This window comes from Canis lupus, chromosome X (genome assembly GCF_003254725.2).
Source record: "Canis lupus dingo isolate Sandy chromosome X, ASM325472v2, whole genome shotgun sequence".
NCBI classification, from domain to species: domain Eukaryota; kingdom Metazoa; phylum Chordata; class Mammalia; order Carnivora; family Canidae; genus Canis; species Canis lupus.
The window spans coordinates 41,825,995-41,845,257 of record NC_064281.1 but is presented as its reverse complement, the minus strand read 5'-3'; the positions used below and the strand labels follow the sequence as shown (position 1 = coordinate 41,845,257).

The following is a 19,263-nucleotide window of genomic DNA, read 5'->3' as shown; positions in this document are numbered from 1 at the left end:
CCTGGAGGGTTTGCTTAAGCACAGGCTCCCTAGTTTCCCATTCAACGGATCTGGGGGGTTGGGGTCGGGGAATTTGCATTTCTACTAAGCTCCCAGAGACGCAGACGCTGCTCTCCACCCAACGCACTGTGAGACCCCGGGCCTGGGTGTCTGGATCCGCACCTGGAGGCGGACGCCCGGGGCCTGGAAGGTTTGTGAGGCCCCGACCTCCGGGCGAGGTGGCCAGGGAGGCTTTCTTTCCTCCAAGCCTTTAGCTTCCAGCCCTCCTTGGCAACACCACTACCTTGCGGGCGATCCTAGGTGGAGCCTACCAAGGCGGGCTTCCAGAGCCTAGGACGAGCAGAAATGGAATCCTAGAAATGATGTGTGATGAGTTTGCCATTTAGACCTCCGACTGATTTCAGCGTCAAAGAAGAAAGGCAAGCCCCGCAGCTGCCTGCAGGTTTCCGGCAAATCAGGCAGCAGGTAGCCTCCTCTCCCGAGGTTTTCAGGATCCTTGGCTTTTTTTTTTTTTTTCAGACCCAAGGGCGGGAGCAGAGACCCCGTGGAGATGGGGGTGGGGTGAGGGATGGCGGGCTTCCCGGCATTTGTGGAGCAACACTGTCACCAAGAGGAAACTGACAAAGCCTCAAGCCGCGTGAGCAAGCCGGATGAGCCAGCAACACCAGAAAGAAAGGAATGCTTTGTTAGAGCAGAAAATTCGCCGGTTCTGAGAAGGATCTCACTGACTGTAGATGGACAATTGGAGCGTCCACGGGGATTAGGATTGCGATGGTTGAAACACCTTAAATACAAACGTGTTTAAAATTCACAAGCTAGGGCAGCCCCGGTGGCGCAGCGGTTTAGCGCCGCCTGCAGCTCAGGGTGTGATCCTGGAGGCTGGGGATCGAGTCCCACATCAGGCTCCCTGCGTGGAGCCTGTTTCTCCCTCTGCCTGTGTCTCTGTCTCTCTGTATCTCTCTGTGTGTGTGTGTTTCTCATGAATAAATAAATAAATAAATCTTAAAAAAAAAAAAAAAAGAAATTCACAAGCTAGGGGCGCCTTTGCTGGCTCCGCCCCAGAGAGCTGCAGTTGTCGTTAAGTTCGAGCCTGACGTTTGGGTGTAGAGATGATTAAAAATAAACTCCAAAGAAAAATAAATAAAGTAAAATTCACAAGTTAGACTTAAAAATAAAAAAAGATTGGGCAGCCCAGGTGGCTCAGCGGTTTAGCACCGCCTTCAGCCCAGGGTGTGATCCTGGAGACCTGGGATCGAGTCCCACGACGGGCTCCTTCTCCCTCTGCCTGTGTTTCTGCCTCTCTCTCTCTCTGCGTGTCTCTCATGAATAAATGAAATCTTTAAAAAATGATTTATTGGGATCCCTGGGTGGCGCAGCGGTTTAGCGCCTGCCTTTGGCCTAGGGCGTGATCCTGGAGACCCAGGATCGAATCCCACGTCGGGCTCCCGGTGCATGGAGCCTGCTTCTCCCTCTGCCTATGTCTCTGCCTCTCTCTCTCTGTGTGTGTGACTATCATAAATAAATAAAAATTAAAAAAAAAATGATTTATTTATTCATGAGAGACATAGAGAGGCAGAGACACAGGCAGAGGGAGAAGCAGGCTCCTCACAAGGACCCTGATGTGGGACTCAATCCCTAAACTGGGATCACACCCTGAGTGGAAGACAGACGCTCAACCACTGAGCCACCCAGGCGTCCCACAAGTTAGACTCTTAATTAACTATGGAGAACAAACAAATAGCTACAAAAGGGGACGTGGGTGGAGGGGTGAGTGAAATAGGTGAAGGAGATTAAAAGAAATATATAGAATTATTAAATCACTATATTGTACACCTGAAACTAATATAACACTGTAGATTAACTATACTGGAATTAAAATTAAAAAGTTAATATGGAATCCACAAGTTTACGAATTAGTAATAGCTCATTAAGTAAAAACAGCTCACTGTTTATCTTGAGAGGATGCTCAGGGAAACAACTCTGGATATTGAAAACTGGTAAATATCAGGCAAGAATCAGCAACTATCCTGTTTTTCTTATATATGCCAGAGTTGGCCAGGGGAAGTTCTCCTTTATAGATATATTTGGGCTAATAAATGAAGAAGGAAGGAGGGAATCAGAACATTCCCTTTTGTCACCCCTTGTGAATAAATGATACAGGCACTGCTCATCAGTGATTGACAATATCACAGAAAAACAATAACCAACAGTTACATGCCTAATTATGGAGGTACACAGCATCCTTATGAAGCCTTCCTTAATATATATACAAAATTAGGGGAATGTGAAAGCTGGGTATTTGATGATATTTATAAATCATTTTTTAAGATTTTATTTATTTGAGAGAGCAAGGGAGTGAGAGAGAGAGAGCACAAGCAGGAGAGGGACAAAGGGAGAAGCAGACTCCATGCTGAGCAGGGAGTCAAAGTGGGGGGGGAATGGATCCCAGAACCCATTAGATCATGACTTGAGCCAAAGTTAGACCCTTAACTAACTAAGCCACCCACGTGCCCCAAATTATTATTAATTTTTTACTTGTTTTTTTAAGTTTCTTTTTTTAACATTTTATTTATTAATTTAACAGAAAAAGAGAGCACAAGCAAGGGGAGCAGCCAGGCAAAGGAGAGGGGGAAGCAGGCTCCCCACTGAGTAGGACCCCGGGATCTTGACCTGAGCTGAAGGCATACACTTAACTGACTGTGCCACCCAGGTGCCCCTATTATTAATTTTTTAGATGAGAAAATGATACTGAGGTTAGATTTTCTAAAGAGTCCTTATCTTTCAAAAACACTGACATTCTAGATGAAATAATATGATGTCTGGAATTTGCTTCAAAATAATCTGAGGGGTGGGGATTCCTGGATGGTTCAGCGGTTTAGCGCCTTTATCTTTATTTTTTTTTCTTTATTTTTTAAATATTTTATTTATTTATTCATGAGAGACACACAGAGAGAGGCAGAGACATGGGCAGAGGGAGAAGCAGGCTCCCTGCAAGGAGCCCAATGTGGGACTCGATCCCAGGACCCCGGGATCACGCCCTGAGCCGTAGGCAGATGCTCAAGCTGAGCCACCCAGGCGTCCCCAAATAAAATCTTTAAAAAAAATAATAAAGATTCCTTATTTAAAAAATGTCTGGAATTTGCTTCAAATAATCTGAGGGGTGCATAGTAGGTGAGATATAGATGACATAAGATTGGCCATGAGTACAGAAGGGTCCAAGTTGTGTGATGAGTATAGAATGTCCATTTTTGCTGTTCTCTAGACTTGTAGAATGTTTCTTTTTCTTCTTTTTTTTTCTTTTTAAAGTTATTTATTTAAGTAATCTCTGCACCCAATCTGGGGCTTGAACTCATGACCTCGAAATCAAGAGTCACCTGTTCCACTGACAGCCAGCCAGGCACCCCTGGAATCATGCCATTTATTTATTTAACTTTTTAAAGATTTTATTTATTTATTCATGAGAGAGAGAGAGGCAGAGACACAGGCAGAGGGAGAAGCAGGCTCTATGCAGGGAGCCTGATGTGGGACTCGATCCTGGGACTCCAGGATCACACCCTGAACTGAAGGCAGACACTCAACTGCTGAGCCAGCCTGGCACCCCTGGAATTATTCCTTTTAGAAGCACAGTGTCCTTCATCAGAGCTAGCTTTGAACACATTCTTAGAGCATACTTTAGTTATATAATCAATATACATACTGCTTGCACCAAATGTGACTTAATGAAGTTTTACATGTCCCAGTTTCATAGGATCCTGAGTCATGTCACCCCTTATGAGTCATTTCCCAAGTCCCTGGCACCTCCTTCCTGTTAAGGAAATAGCAACTCGGCCCACGTCTAGCTCTCTTTTTTCTAGCAGAGACAGACTAGGATTTGTGCAGTACTGCATTTTGTATGTTATGTGGAATTATTAGGGTTCTAATAAACACAGTTGCAGGTTCTCAATTTGCCCTGAAGCATTTGGCAGTTGTTAATTGCACATATAGGAAATTCATGTTTCAACCACTTGTGAAACATGAAGGTTCTTTTTTTTAGAAAAAGATTTTATTTATTTATTCATGACAGACACACAGAGAGAGGCAGAGACCTAAGCAGAGGGAGAACCAGGCTCCTCATGCAGAAGCCTGATGCAGGACTCGATCCCAGGACCCCAGGATCATGACCTGAACCAAAGGCAGACATTCAACCACCAAGCCCCCCAGGTGCCCCAAGACATGAAGCTTCTGTCCTCAAGTCCCAGTGTTAGCTGGGAGTGTAGCATTGAAGGGTTTTAACCTTTAATGACTGCTGCCAAATAAAAGCCACACTCCTTCCCTTAGCCTACAATCCTATCCACTTCTCCTGCCTAATCCATTGTTATGTCTTCCTTGTAGGATACACCCCAACAACAACTACAATCACAATAACCAACACTTAGCAAGTGCCTACTATGTGCCAGGCACTCATTGCTGTAAATACTTTGCCCATGTTAATTCATTAATCCTCACAACAACCCATGAAGTAGGTATTATTATTCTCATCTTACAGATGAAGAAACTGAAGCACCAAGAGGTTGAGTAACTTGCTCAGAGCCACACAGTAAGTGGCAAAATCAAGATTTGAACCCAGGCTATCTGGCTTCAGAAACTCCTTTCAGTTCTTCGAGAAATGACATAGAATTATAGGTCACCATGCTGGGGTCTCTGGGTGGCTCAGTCGGTTGAAAGTGTCCAACACTTGATTTTGGCTCACGTCGTGATTTCAGGGCTGTGAGATTGAGCCCCACATCAGGCTCCATGTGCAGCACATAGTTTGCTTGTCCCTCTCCCTCTGCTCCTCCTTCTCTCTCAAATAAACAAATAGATAAATAAATAAATAAATAAATAAAATTTTAAAAGAAAAGGATTCTAGGTCACCATGCATTTGCTCACACTCCACCTTTCACTAGGAACTGTAGGCAAAAACTTACTCATTTTTTCAAGATTTTATTTATTTGACAGAGAGAGAGAGAGAGCACAAGCAGGGGGAATGGCAGATAGACACAGAGGGAGAAGCAGGCTACCTGCTGAGTAAGGAGCCTGATGCGAGACTCGAATTCAGGGTCCTGGAATCATGACCTGAGCCAAAGGCAGACACTTAATTTACTGAGCCACCCAAATGCCCCCTTAGTCATTTTTTTTTGAAAGATATTACTTAAATGTCCCCTTCTCTCTGTAGCAGTCCTGGTTCTGTCCCTAGGCAGACAAAAACTTCATGACTTTCCTCTCTTTCTTGTTTTTTATAACAAAACAAAACAAATGATTTAAGACATCATAGTTAGCTATGTGGGCCCAAGTCAGGCTCTCAATATAGGTGTAGACCACTGATTACACCTTTGTTTCCTTATAGAATTATATTTACTTTGAAACAAACCCAGATATCATTTCATCTTATCCATAGATATTTCAAGATGTTGCTATAAGTGATAACTCTTTTGGACAAGTTAGCTGTACATTATTGTCCTATCTCAACAATTAAACAATAATAATTCTTCAATATCATCAATTACCTAGTCAGATACTTTCTCTCTGTGTCTTTATTTATCAGTTTTCACAATACTGCAGTGGTTCACTAGCATCTTCCAAAGGTGGCCAATGACAATTAGCACCATTATGATCTCGTGGCCAGTTCATGTATTTAAATTCATTGCAGTTACTTTTCTTCTTGGTGTTCAGATTGACCCATCTTTGGCCAGTGGGAGCCTTTTATTACTTCTATTTTTTAAAAGATTTTAATTATTTATTCATGAGAGACAGACAGACAGAGAGAGAGAGAGAGAGAGAGTGGCAGAGCCACAGGCAGAGGGAGAAGTAGGCTCCCCACAAGGAGCCTGATGCAGGACTCAATCTCGGATCCCGGGATCAGGAACTGAGCCAAAGGCAGATGCTCAACCACTGAGCTATCCAGGCGTCCCATACTTCTATTTTTTAAAAAAGATTTTTATTTATTTATTTGAGAGAGAGAGAGAGAGAGAAAGAGAGAGAGTTAGCTAGGGGAGGGGCAGAGGAAGAGGGAGGGAGAGAATCTCAAACAGACTCTGTGTGGAGCCTAAGGCAAACCCATGACCCTATGATCATGCCCCTGAGATCATGATCTGAGCTGAAATCAAGAGATGGAGGCTTAATGGACTGAGCCACCCAGGCACCCCTAGTGGGGAACCTTTTAAACTTGGTTGATATGACCGCAGAAGTCTTTGATAACTTCCTCACTTTGGAGTATGATAAATCTTTTTTTTTTCCATTTTTTAAAAAAGATTTTATTTATTTATTAATGAGAGACACAGAGAGAGAGGCAGAGACATAGGCAGAGGGAGAAGCAGGGTCCCCGTGGGGAGCCTGATGTGGGACTCCATCCCAGAACCCTGGGATCAGGCTCTGAGCCGAAGGCAGACACTCAACCACTGAGCTGCCCAGCTGCCCCAAGGGAAATGTTTTTAAAGGCAGAAAGGGAACGGAGAAAAATAAATTATTAGCAAAGAATCTACTGTTTTAGGAAAGGTCACCCTCCTTAGGGGAATGGAAGAGGTCTATCAGTAAATTTCCTATCACTGACCAAGAAATTCCCATATTGACTGGTTAAAAGTGTAATTTCTGGAGAGGGGTGGTTGAAACTGCAGTTGATTAGATATGAAGTCTTGGTTTACTGGTGGCGCCTTAACATAAGTGACACCATTTTGGGCCTGTGGTTTTCTTTTCAACAATACATATGGAATGCTTCATGGATTCGTGTGTCTTCATTGCACAGGGGCCATGCTGATTTCTGTATCATTCCAATTTTAGTATGTGTGCTGCCGTAGTGAGCACTCTATTGAATTTTTTAAAAAACAGCTATTTATATATTTTTGGTTAACCCTATTAAAAATATAGAGACAGCTACTTTTTAAAAAGTAAGTTTAAAAAGTAATTCCTGGGGCACCTGAGTGGTTTAGTGGTTTAAGTATCTGCCTTCTGCTCAGGTCTTGATCCCAGGGTCCTGGGATTAAGCCTGCCTGGAGCTCCCTGCTCAGCGGGGAGTCTGCTTCTTCCTCTCCCTCTGCCCCTTCTCCCAGTTTGTGCTTTCTCTCTCTCTCTCTCTCTCTCTGTCAAATAAAGAAAAAAATTAAAAATAAAAATAAAAAGTAACTTTCTAGCAATGGAATTCTTGGATCATAATGTACACAAATTGAAAACTTTGATAAATATTGCCAAACTTCCTCCAAAACACTTGTTCAAGTCTATACTTCTGCCTACTATGCTTGTCACATTTCCTCATACCCTTGTCCATGCTGAATATTATGAAACATATATATTTTTATCAATCTGATACATGAAAACAACATGGTTGGCGTTTCTTCACTTACGAATGAAATTGAGCATATTTTCACATGTTTTTGGTTATTCCTTTTTATTTTTTTTGTGAACTTTCCATTTATGGGATCCCTGGGTGGCGCAGCGGTTTGGCGCCTGCCTTTGGCCCAGGGCGCGATCCTGGAGGCCCGGGATCGAATCCCACATCGGGCTCCTGGTGCATGGAGCCTGCTTCTCCCTCTGCCTGTGTCTCTGCCTCTCTCTCTCTCTCTGTGAGACTATCATAAATAAATAAAAATTTAAAAAAAACTTTCCATTCATATCTTTTGTCCATTTTTATTCACGTTTTGTCTTCTCTTATTGATTTATAAATTAACAAAGGCAGTTCATTCTTTTGGGTGCTGCTGGACCCAAATCCACTGTAGGAAGAAGGGTGTTTCACACACCCAACAGGCAATTCTCCGGAAACCAGCTGAGTGTCCCACAATTTCTCTCTCTCTTTTTTTTTAAGATTCTATTTATTCATGAGAGACACACAGAGAGAGGCAGAGACATAGGCAGAGGGAGAAGCAGGCTCCATGCAGGGAGCCCAATGCGAGACTCCATCCAAGGACCCTTGGGACCACGACCAGAGCCAAAGGCAGACACTCAACCACTGAGCCACCCAGGTGCCCCGTCCCACAATTTCAACTCAATTTTGACACTACCCAGAGATAGCATCAGATTCCACAGGTTCAGGCCTCAGTGCCAGGAGACCACACCCCACCCCCAACTTCAATACCAGTCAGAAGTCCAGAATCACCTGTGCTTCGACCAACTGGCTACAAATTGGACGTTCCCACCACTTCCTCCTTGGGTTCCGTTACTTTGCTAGAGTGGCTCACAGAACTCAGAAACATTTTACTCACTAGATCACTGGTTTATTACAGAAGCATATAATTTGGGAATAGCTAGATGGAGGACATATATAGGGCGAGGTATGAAGCAAAGGCTCACAGCTTCCTAAGCCTTCTCTGAGCATGCCACTCTCCCCAAATTCCTACATATTCACCAACCCAGAAGCTCTCTAAACCCCGTTCTTTTAAGTTTTTATGGAGGTTTCATCACATAGGTAGGATGGATTAAATATCTGATATCTGGTGTTGGGGCAGGAAATCTCCAGCCCCTCCCCACCCCGGAAGCTGTGGGGAGAGGGGAAAGAGGCTGAAATTTCCAACCCTCAAAATACAGGTTTAGTTCCCCTGGCAACCACCCCCCATCCTAAGGTGTTTTCCAAAGTCCCCCCATTAACGTAACAAAAGACATCTTGATCACTTCCTCCCCTTAGGAAATTCCAAGGCTCTGGGGAGCTGTGAGCCAGGGACCATGGACAAAGACCAAATGCATGTGAGAAATGAATGACCAAGGGACGCCTGTGTGGCTCAGCGGTTTAGCGCCCACCTTTGGCCCAGGGCGTGATCCTGGAGTCCCGGGATGGAGTCCCACATCGGGCTCCCTGCAAGGAGCATACTTCCCCACTCTGACTGTGTCTCTGCTTCTGCCTCTCTCTCTGTTTCTCATGAATAAATAAATAAAATATTAAAAAAAAGAAATGAATGACCAAATCCCTTATAAATCACAATATCACACCCTTTGTCATCTTTCCTGTACTGCAAGGGTTTCTCCCAGCTTATCACTTGTCAATTGACTTGGAGTTTGGTATATTTAGTGTTTTAGGAACCTTTCAACAATATCTGATATAGTATATCTTAATCTGCGAATTTTGCTCTGAGATCACATTTAGCTATACCCTGTACATTTTGATATGTAATTTTCTCATTTCAGAGACATTTAAATTTTTATTATTCTAAATTTCTTGCAAATTTTGATTTATTGATACATTGGTGCAAGAGTTAATATATATACATATATATATACATATATATGTATACATACATATGTATATATATATATTTTTAAAGATTTCATTCTTTAAAATCCCAGGACCCTGAGATCATGACCCAAGCCAAAAGCAGACCCTTAACTGACTGAGCCACCCAGCGGCCCCAAGAGAGATATTTTTTAAAGCTTTTCCCAAGCTACTAAAAAAGAATCAAGTCCCATGTTGGGCTCCCTGCATGGAGCCTGCTTCTCCCTCTGCCTGTATCTGTGCCTCTCTCTCTCTCTCTCTCTCTGTGTGTCTCTCATGAATAAATAAATAAAATCTTAAAATAAATAAATAAAAAAGAATCGAAGTCGATTGCATTATGATCAGAGAATGTGGTGTGTATCCATTCCATTTTTTGGAATTTACCGAAATTTTCTTTGTGGCCTAATAAGAGAGTCAATAATTATTAATGTTTCACGGTCACTGACCAAAAGACATAATTATAAGAGAATAAACTTGATATAGCTTTATTAATTATATATATATAGCAATCTCTACCTCCAACGTGGGGCTCAAACTCACAACCCTGAGATCAAGAGTCGCACATTCTTCCAACTGAGCCAGCCAACTGTCCCTGATTATACTATTTTTGCTCTGTCTACTACATTTATCCTAGGTTGATAAATATAAAGTCTTCTGCTGCTGTTGTGGTTCTATCATTTATTTCTTGCATTTCCTGGAAGTTATAAATTTTATACATCTTTCCATCCTGCTATTTATACATACAGATTTGTGACAGAGAATTATTGTGAACTATCCCATTTAGTATTGTAAGTGCTTCTGGAGTCACTCTGCTTTCCAGTGCTAAATTCTGAATTATGTCATTTTTTTGCTTTCTGGCCATTCGATATGTTGTCAGTTAGTATTTATTTGTGCACTCCTTAAAAAAAAAATTATTGGGATACCTGGGTGGCTCAGGGTTTAAGCGTCTGCCTTCAGCCCAGGGCGTGATCCTGGAGACCTGGGATCAAGTCCCATTGAGCCACCCAGGTGCCCCTATGCGCTCCTTTTCTTTGGGCTTCCAAGAATCCAACTACTACAAATCTAAACATGTGGTTAGTGCTGGAGATTTTTTACAAGGATTCATGAGAACATATGGTAAGGTCGGGAACATTCTTACTGTCTCATCACCACCCTTCCATCACCTCCAAACCAATGGCTTAGTGCACTCCAGAACAGCTCAGCATCATTGGGAAATCACCAGCATTCATCTGACCCATGGTTCATGGTTCTTTGTCCCCTGATTATATTTAATACTAGTTGTCTTTTTTTTCAAAACTTACTCTGAGTCAGGAATCAGAAGTGCTTTTAATCCTTGAACGTACTGAACAGTTTTGTAAGAATATTATCATCATAAGTTTTACAGATGATGAAACTGAGACTTGACAAATTAACTTCACCAAGGATAAACATTCATTTAAAGCATTCTTCAGGGGGATCCCCGGGTGGGTGGCTCAGCGGTTTAGCGCCTGCTTTTGGCCCAGGGCGCGATCCCAGAGTCCCGGGATCGAGTCCTGCGTCAGGCTTCCGGTAAGGAGCCTGCTTCTTCCTCCTCCTGTGTCTCTGCCTCTCTCTCTCTCTCTCTCTCTCTCTCTCTATGTCTATCATGAATAAATAAATAAAAATCTTTAAAAAAATAAAGCATTCTTCAAATATTGGGTGTAGGGGTTACTTAAAAATAAAATATTAGGGATGCCTGGGTGGCTCTGCGGTTGAGCGTCTGCCTTTGGCTCAGGTCCCGAGATGGAGTCCTACATTGGGCTCCCTGGGGGGAACCTACTTCTCCCTCTGTCTGTGTCTCTGCCTCTCTCTGTCTCCCATGAATAAATAAATAAAATCTTTAAAAATAAAATAACATAACATATACACATTTATTTATTTTTTTTTTTTTTATGATAGTCATACACAGAGAGAGAGAGGCAGAGACACAGGCAGAGGGAGAAGCAGGCTCCATGCATCGGGAGCCCGACGTGGGATTCGATCCCGGGTCTCCAGGATCGCGCCCTGGGCCAAAGGCAGGCGCCAAACTGCTGCGCCACCCAGGGATCCCCACATTTATTTTTTTAACGTAACATATTTTTTAAAATAAAGCTTTCTGGGGCACCTGGGTGGCTCAGTCGGTTAAGCATCTGCCTTTGGCTCAGGTCATAATCTCAGAGTCCCAAGATCAAGCCCCACATGGCATCTGGGTCCCTGTGGAGCCGGGAGTCTGCTTCTCCCTCTGCCTGCCACTCCCCCTGCTTGTGCTCTATCAAACTAAATAAATAAAATCTTAAAGCATATATAAATCTTTCTTCAAATACTTGTTAAATAGCAGCATGGGTCATGTCAAAAGAGCCAGAAGTCCAATCCAGCTTGAACTTCACTGTCTTACTCCAAAGTTCACGTCACCAACTGCTGTCTACCATGCCTTCCTCTCCTGTCACTTCTCCAAGGGAGGTTTTGATCACTGCCACCTCAATACGCACGTCCCTATTGGGGTGAATTGTTAGGTTGTGTCCATGTAGGGCTGCCTTCTGCTCACACATCCAGGCCACATGTGGCCAAGATGGCAGAAAGGTTCCCAACATACAGGGAAAGAGCTGTTATAATGTAGATTACAAGCACCAGGATGCCTAGCTGGCTCAGTTGGTGGAGCATGAGACTCTTGATCTTGGGGTTGTGAGTTTGGGCCCCACATGGGATGTAGAGATTACTTTAAAAGACATCTTTAAAAAAAAAAAAAGACATCTTTATTGGGTGCCTGGATGGCTCAGTCAGTTAAGCATCTGCCTTTGGCTCAGATCTTAATGTCTGGGTCCTGGGATCAAACCCCACATCAGGATTCTTGCTCAGTGAGGTGTCTGCTTCCCTCTCTCTCTGCTCCTCCCCTGCTCATTCTCTCTCTCAAATAAATAAATAACAAATCTTTTAAAAAAATCTTGAGGTTGGGATGCCTGGGTGGCTCAGTGGTTGAGCAACTGCCTTTGGCTCAGGGTGTGATCCTAGGATCCAGGATCAAGTCACACATCGGGCTCCCTGTGGGGATCCAGCTTCTCACTCTGCCTGTGTCTCTGCCTCTGTGTGTGTGTGTCTCTCTCTCATGAATAAATAATAAATTAAAAAAAATCTTAGGGCACTTGGGTGGCTCAGTAGTTGAGTGTCTGCCTTTGGCTCAGGTCATGATCCCAGGGTCCTGGGATCGAGTCCTGCACCAGGCTCCCTGCAGAGAGCCTGCTTCTCCCTCTTCCTGTGTCTCTGCCTCTCTCTGTGTCTCTCATGAATAAATGAATAACATCTTTTTAAAAAAACTTTTATTTTTTGTTAAAAAAAACTTTTTAAAAGATCTCTCCCAGAGATCTCTCTCTTCCATACACACACAGAAGAAAGATCACATGAGAACATAGCAAGAAGATGGTTGTTTATAAGCCAAGAAGAGAGTCTGCCCCAGAAACCAACTTTGATGACACCTTGGTCTTGGACTTCTAGCCTCCAGAACTGTGATGAAATAAATTTCTGTTGGGGCACCTGGGTGGCTCAGTCAGTTAAGTGTTCGCCTTCGTGTCAGGTCGTGATCCCTGGGCCCTGGGATTGAGTCCCTCATGGAGCTCCCTACTCTTTGGGGAATCTGCTTTTCCCTCTCTCTCTGCCCCTCACCTCTGCTCGTTCTCTCTCTCTCTCTCAAATAAATAAAATCTTAAAAAAATATTCTGTTGCTTAAGTTATTTCCAGTCCCTGTATTGCAGTGTGAGCTAACACAGGTGGCATCTGGGAACTCAGATTTCAGGAGGGTTCCCATCATTGTCGAAATGATGAGTGGCTCCCCATGCCTAAACTATACAAACACTGTGGTTTATGCTGAACACCTGCTTTCCTTCTTGGGACCTGGGATTTTTGTACATGCTAGCCGAGGGTGCCTACCTAACTGGCTCCTTTTTTTTTAATTTTTTAAAAATTTATTTATGATAGTTACAGAGAGAGAGAGAGAGAGAGAGAGAGGCAGAGACATAGGCAGAGGGAGAGGGAGAAGCAGGCTCCATGCACCGGGAGCCCGATGTGGGATTCGATCCCGGGTCTCCAGGATCGTGCCCTGGGCCAAAGGCAAGTGCTAAACCGCTGCGCCACCCAGGGATCCCCCTAACTGGCTCCTGATAAAAATCTTGGACTATTAGGCTCAGGTGAGTTTCCCTACAAACAATATATCAGATTTGTTGTCACAATTCATTGCTGGAAGAATTTTTTTTTTTTTTATTTGACACAGAGTGAGTATGAGCAGGGGGAGCAGCAGGGAGGGAGCCTGACATGGGGCTCGGTCCCAGGACCCTGGGATCATGATGTGAGCTGAAGGCAGATGCTTAACCGACTGAGTCCCCCAGGCGCCCCCATTGCTGGAAGAATTAAGCATGTCTCGTGTGACTCCAATGGGAGAGGGATCTTAGAAGCTGTTCCTGGCTCCCTCTAGACCAGGCCCCATGCGCCCTTTCTTTGCTGATTGTGCTTTGTGTCCTTTTGCTGTAGCCATGAGTACAAATACATGGAGTCGCTCAGAGTGAATCATCGGACCTGGGGGTGGTCTTGGGGTCCCTGGACACAAAGCATCTTCTACATAGTACCACACCATCATTCTCAAAACCCCTCCCTTTATTGCTTTGCTGCCTGTATTGCTGTCAGCTCCTCAGGGGCAGTGTCCTTACCCTAGTTTACCATCTTATTTCCAGTGCCTGGCACAGAGAAGGCTCCCAGTAAATGTCTGCTGAGTCTTTTTTTTTCTTCAAAAGACAGAAATGTATTATTTAATGGTTCTGAAAGTTAGAAGTCTGAAATCAAGGTGTTGGAAAGGCGAAGCTCTCTCTGAATGCTCTAAGAGGGGATTCTTTCTTGCCTCTTCCAGCTTCTGGTAACTCCCAGCAATCTTTGGTGCTTCCTAGCAGTGCTGATTTCTGCCTCCATCATCATGTGACACTCTTTCCATGTATGTCTCCATGTCTCTCTCTCTTTTTTTTTAAGATTTTATTTATTCATTCATGAAAGACACAGAGAGAGAGGCAGAGGGAGAAGCAGGCTCCATGCAGGGAGCCCAATGTGAGACTCGATCCCAGGTCTCCAGGATCAGGCCCTGGGCCGAAGGCAGACGCTCAACCACTGTGCCACCCAGGCAGCCCTTAAAAAATAATTTTATTTTTATTTTTGAAAAGATTTTATTTATCTATTCATAAGACACACACAAGAGAGGCAGAGACACAGACAGAGGGAGAAGCAGGCTCCCCGTAGGGAGCCTGATGGGGGACTCGATCCTAGGACCCCAGCATCACAACCTGAGCCAAAGGCAGACACTCAACCACTGAGTCACTCAAGTGCCCCCCTAAAATGAGGATTCTTTTTTTTTTAAATTTTTTTTTATTTATTTGTGATAGTCACAGAGAGAGAGAGAGAGAGGCAGAGACACAGAGACACAGGCAGAGGGAGAAGCAGGCTCCATGCACCGGGAGCCCGATGTGGGACTCGATCCTGGGTCTCCAGGATCGCGCCCTGGGCCAAAGGCAGGCGCCAAACCGCTGCGCCACCCAGGGATCCTAAAATGAGGATTCTTAATGGGGAAGTGGCTCTCCTCCAATCCTTGACTCAGGGATCCTAGCTCCTGACATCTCATAGCTCTGCCTTATCCACCAAGCTGCGTGGTAACTCTGCTACATCATTAAGTGTGTCTATGGAAAGCAACCTCGGGCAGCCCCAGTGGCTCAGTGGTTTAGCGCCGCCTTTAGCCCAGGGCATGATCCTGTCTCGAATCGGGCTCCCTGCATGGAGCCTGCTTCTCCCTCTGCCTGTGTCTCTGCCTCTCTCTCTGTGTGTCTATGAATAAATAAATAAAATCTTAAAAAAAAATAAAAGCTCTGGGTTTTGGGATGCCTAGGTGACTCAGTGGTTGAATGTCTGCCTTCAGCTCAGGGCGTAATCCTCGAATTCCGGGATTGAGTCCCACATCAGGCTCCTAGCAGGGAGCCTAAATTTCCCCTCTGCCTATGTTTCTGGCTTCTCTCTGTGTCTCTCATGAATAAATAAAATCTTTAAAAAAAAAAACCTCTGGGTTTTGGTTGATTGAGAGGCCTTTCATGTTGGATTAGTTAAGAGACACCCATGTGAGAATTTATTTTATTTTATTTTCCATGTGAGAATTTAGATCAAATGTGGTCTTGGGGCACCTGTCTGGCTCAGTCAGTAGAGCAAGCAACTCTTGATCTCGGGGTTGTTAAGTTTGAGCCCCATGATGGATGTAAAGATTACTTTATTTTAAAAGATTTTATTCACTCATGAGAGACACACAGAAAGAGGCAGAGACACAGGCAGAGGGAGAAGCAGGCTCCCCGTGGGGAGCCTGATGCCGGACTTGGGAATTTCAGGATCACACCCTGAGCTGGAGGTAGACACTCAACCACTGAGCCACCCAGGTGCCCCATAAAGATTACTTTAAATAAATAAAATCTTAGTCTGCTTCTCCTTCTGTGTCTCTGCCTCTCTCTGTGTGTCTGTCGTGAATAAATAAATAAAAATCTTTAAAAAACAGAAATAAAATCTTTAAAAAAGATGGAGGTCTTGATGGAGTAAAAGCTAAGAGTCTGGATTTGAAGTCAGATCGGAGATGCCTTGATGGTTCTAGAGTTCAAAAAGGCCCAGTCATGAGACGCCTGGATGGCTCAGCAGTTAAGTGTCTGCCTTCAGCTCAGGGCATGATCCTGGAGTCCTGGCATCAAGTCTCACATTGGGCTCCCTGCATGGAACCTGTTTCTCCTCCCTCTGACTATGTCTCTGCCTCTCTGTGTGTCTCTTATGAATAAATAAAAATATTTTTTTAAAAAAAGGCCCAGTCAGAGCAAAAAACCAGCAACAGTGGGTATTAATCAGAGGCCCAGACTCAGTTGGACCAAAGAATATTCAGCAGAATTTCAATTCCAAATAGGATTGGAGGGGTACTGATAGTGGAATAGTTTGCGGCAGCTCAGGTTCAAAATGAGATTAGAAGAGGAATGATAATGGAATAGTTCGCAGGCACACAGGTTCTGAGGTCTGTGTACTACAAGTCTTACCAGTGTCCTAAGTTCAAGGTCAGATCAAAGAAGCAATCATAGAAAAATAGTAAATAGAGGCTACGGTTTGAAGTGAGATCATAGCAGTAGAGAATGGAATAGTTTCTTGGGGTCAAGCCAGAGGAGCACTGAGTGTGGAAAAGTTTGCAGACACTCAGGTTTCAGGCCCAAGGTGCATTGGTAATGAGTTACCTGAAGCTTGGATTCAAGGGCAAAGACTTCTTGATGGTGGAATTATAAATAGAGTCTCAGGCTGGAGTTTAAACTGCTACAGCCCTGATGGTGGAAGAGTTAAAAAGACTCGAGTTCAAAGGAAAACCAGGGGTCTTGATGGTGCAAACATTAACAGAAGCCCAGGTCTGAGGGTACACCAGGAGGATGCCAATGGTGGTAAAGTTAAAAGTAGCCAGGTATGGGTCACACCAGTGAGGCACTGGTGGAGGAAACGTTAAGAGATGCCCAGACTTGAGGTCAGATCAGAGACAGTGACGGTAGAATAGTTAGTTAGCCGAGGCCTGGATGGAAGTTTGGGCCACACAGGGATTCATGGTGCAATAACTAACAGAGGCCCAGACTCAAGGTCAGGACCAAGGGTCCTCAAAGGTTGGTCGGAATTCTTGCTGAAGCAAAGGGGCACTGATCACAAATTAACAGAATCCGGGATCCCTGGGTGGCGCAGCAGTTTGGCGCCTGCCTTTGGCCCAGGGCGCGATCCTGGAGACCCGGAGATCGGGTCCCACATCGGGCTCCCGGTGCATGGAGCCTGCTTCTCCCTCTGCCTGTGTCTCTGCCTCTCTCTCTCTCACTGTGTGCCTATCATGGATAAAAACAAAAAAAAACAAAAAAAAAAACAAAAAACAAAAAAACAAATTAACAGAATCCCAAATTCAAGGTCAGATCAGGAGACAACAGCTGGTGGAACATTATACAGGAACCCTGGTTTGATAGTGAACCGGTGGTACACTGATGAGGTAATAACTAACAAAGGCTCCGCTTCAAGCTCAGACTGGAGAGGCTCTCGGAGCAAACACAGGGGTTCAAAGTTAAACCCCACTAACAGAATAGTTAGTGGAGGCCTGGATTTGAGGCAAGGCTAGTGCGGCACTGATGGCAGAATGGTAAGAGTTCCAGTAGATGTCAAACTGGAGGCACAGTGATGATGGACAAGTTAACAGAGGCCCAAATCTGACCAATAGGATTATCTTTTCATTGTTTGCTCATTACTTATTTCCTCGTAGTTATAAGTCAAGAAAAGGTATCATGAAAATGAATTTAAAGCAGAATGCTGGAGTGCCTGGCTGGCTCAGTCACATGTGACTCTTGATCTGGGAGTCCTGAGTTCAAGCCCGACACTGGGCACAGAGTTACTTCAAAAAAATAAAGCAAAGCAGAATGTCAACTCTGCCACCTCAAAATCTCCTGAGAAGGAAACCCCCAGATGACATGACATCCACAATTAGCCCTCGTGAATCCAGATTCAATAAACAACATGAAGAATGTGAAGAAATGAAGGTGCTAGAGAAAAACGAGGTTCCTCCAAGCGATCTTGCCCATCCGCTGACCTTGGTTGAAACCGAGCACCTTTTCGGTATTGCATTGTGCACAGAAAGAGTTAACCCAGCAGGCCTGAACTTCTCTCCTTGGAAAGGCCTGCTTCAAGGATGGTCCTTGGCTGGCATCTGGACACTTAAGAGTTCATGAGGGTTCTCACCATCCTCTAAATCAGGAGTGTCTCACTGCGCCTCAGCAGTTCACACAAGCACTCTGGTTTATGCTGAACATCTGTTCTCCTTCCTGGACAGTCTGGAAGCTGAGTATGCACCAGGTTGGGGGTGGGGGGCTATGTGACCACCCCCTAGTGAAAACCCTAGGCATTTAACCTCTGATAATGAGCTACTCTGGGCTGTCAGGAGCCATGATGGGGGAATTAAGCATGTCCTGTGACTTCACTGGGAGAGAATCCTTAGAAGCTTGTACCTGGTCTCCCCGGGACTTTGCCCCGGGTACCATATCCCTTTGCCGATTGTGTTCTGTATCTTTTTGCTGGAAAAAATCATAACTACGTATACAACTGTATGTTGAGACCAAGAGTCCTCCCAGCAAATCATGGAGTTTGGGTGGTCTGTGAAACCTCTGAAGCATGAACTGCATCATGAACGTCCAGCTCTCTGGTATTTACATTAAGGTCAGATGGAAGTATAGTTTAGAAATGCTTCTGTCTGTAAGTAACCACACTGTCAAAATAACAGTGGCTTGAACAAACCAGTTATTTTTCCTCCTCCAACAAGACTGCTAGTGTTCGTTTGGTAGCTCAATAATACTGGGCCAGGGTGCAATGCCTGTGGCTCTGTGGACTGACCTCGAGGTCTCAAACTGGTAGCCACAGTTCCCACTAATGCATCTGGATATGGCAGCCTATGCAGCTGGAGGGGAGAGAGGGAGGAGCTGGAGGGGAAGGAGGAGCAAGAGCATCCTTGCCATTTCTGGCAACTTTGACGCTTCCTAGTGACTCAGGTCATCGACAAGGGATTTTGGTTCTCTAGCTCCCTGGCTATATCCCATGCTTTCTCTCCTCACTTGGGGCTCCCCTCAAATTTGAACATCACTTTACAGACTCTGAGCTATTCCAGGCCTTGAATTTGGGCCCTAAGGGGATATGGAAGGAGCTAGGGGTGGTCTGGGGTTTCCCTTGGGATGGAGAATCTATCTTCCTTCCCCACCCCCACCAGCAGGAGCTGCTAGCTCAACCTTGGGGTCCATGGTTGTTGGGGTCCATGGTTGTTTCTGCATGGGCTTCATACTCCACGTCCTCAACATGTCTGCACCCTGTTTGTGGGGAAGAGCCTTGGAGCGTGGGGTTGGGGGGAGCTGGGACCTCAGCCTTCCTGAGGAAGCCAGCAGAGCACTGCAGACTAGCAGCATGAAACCCCTGTGGTAGAAGCCAACATTCCCCTTCAACTCTCCGACTGCCAC

At 44.7% G+C, this 19,263-nt stretch overlaps 1 non-coding gene across 1 annotated transcript; it reads right to left on the bottom strand.

Moving 5' to 3' along the window:
• Positions 1-6,715: 6,715 nt before the first annotated feature.
• On the bottom strand, positions 6,716-6,819 carry LOC112673291 (U6 spliceosomal RNA). Its single transcript, XR_003144722.1, has one exon. It is a non-coding gene; the product is annotated as a U6 spliceosomal RNA (small nuclear RNA).
• Positions 6,820-19,263: the final 12,444 nt, after the last annotated feature.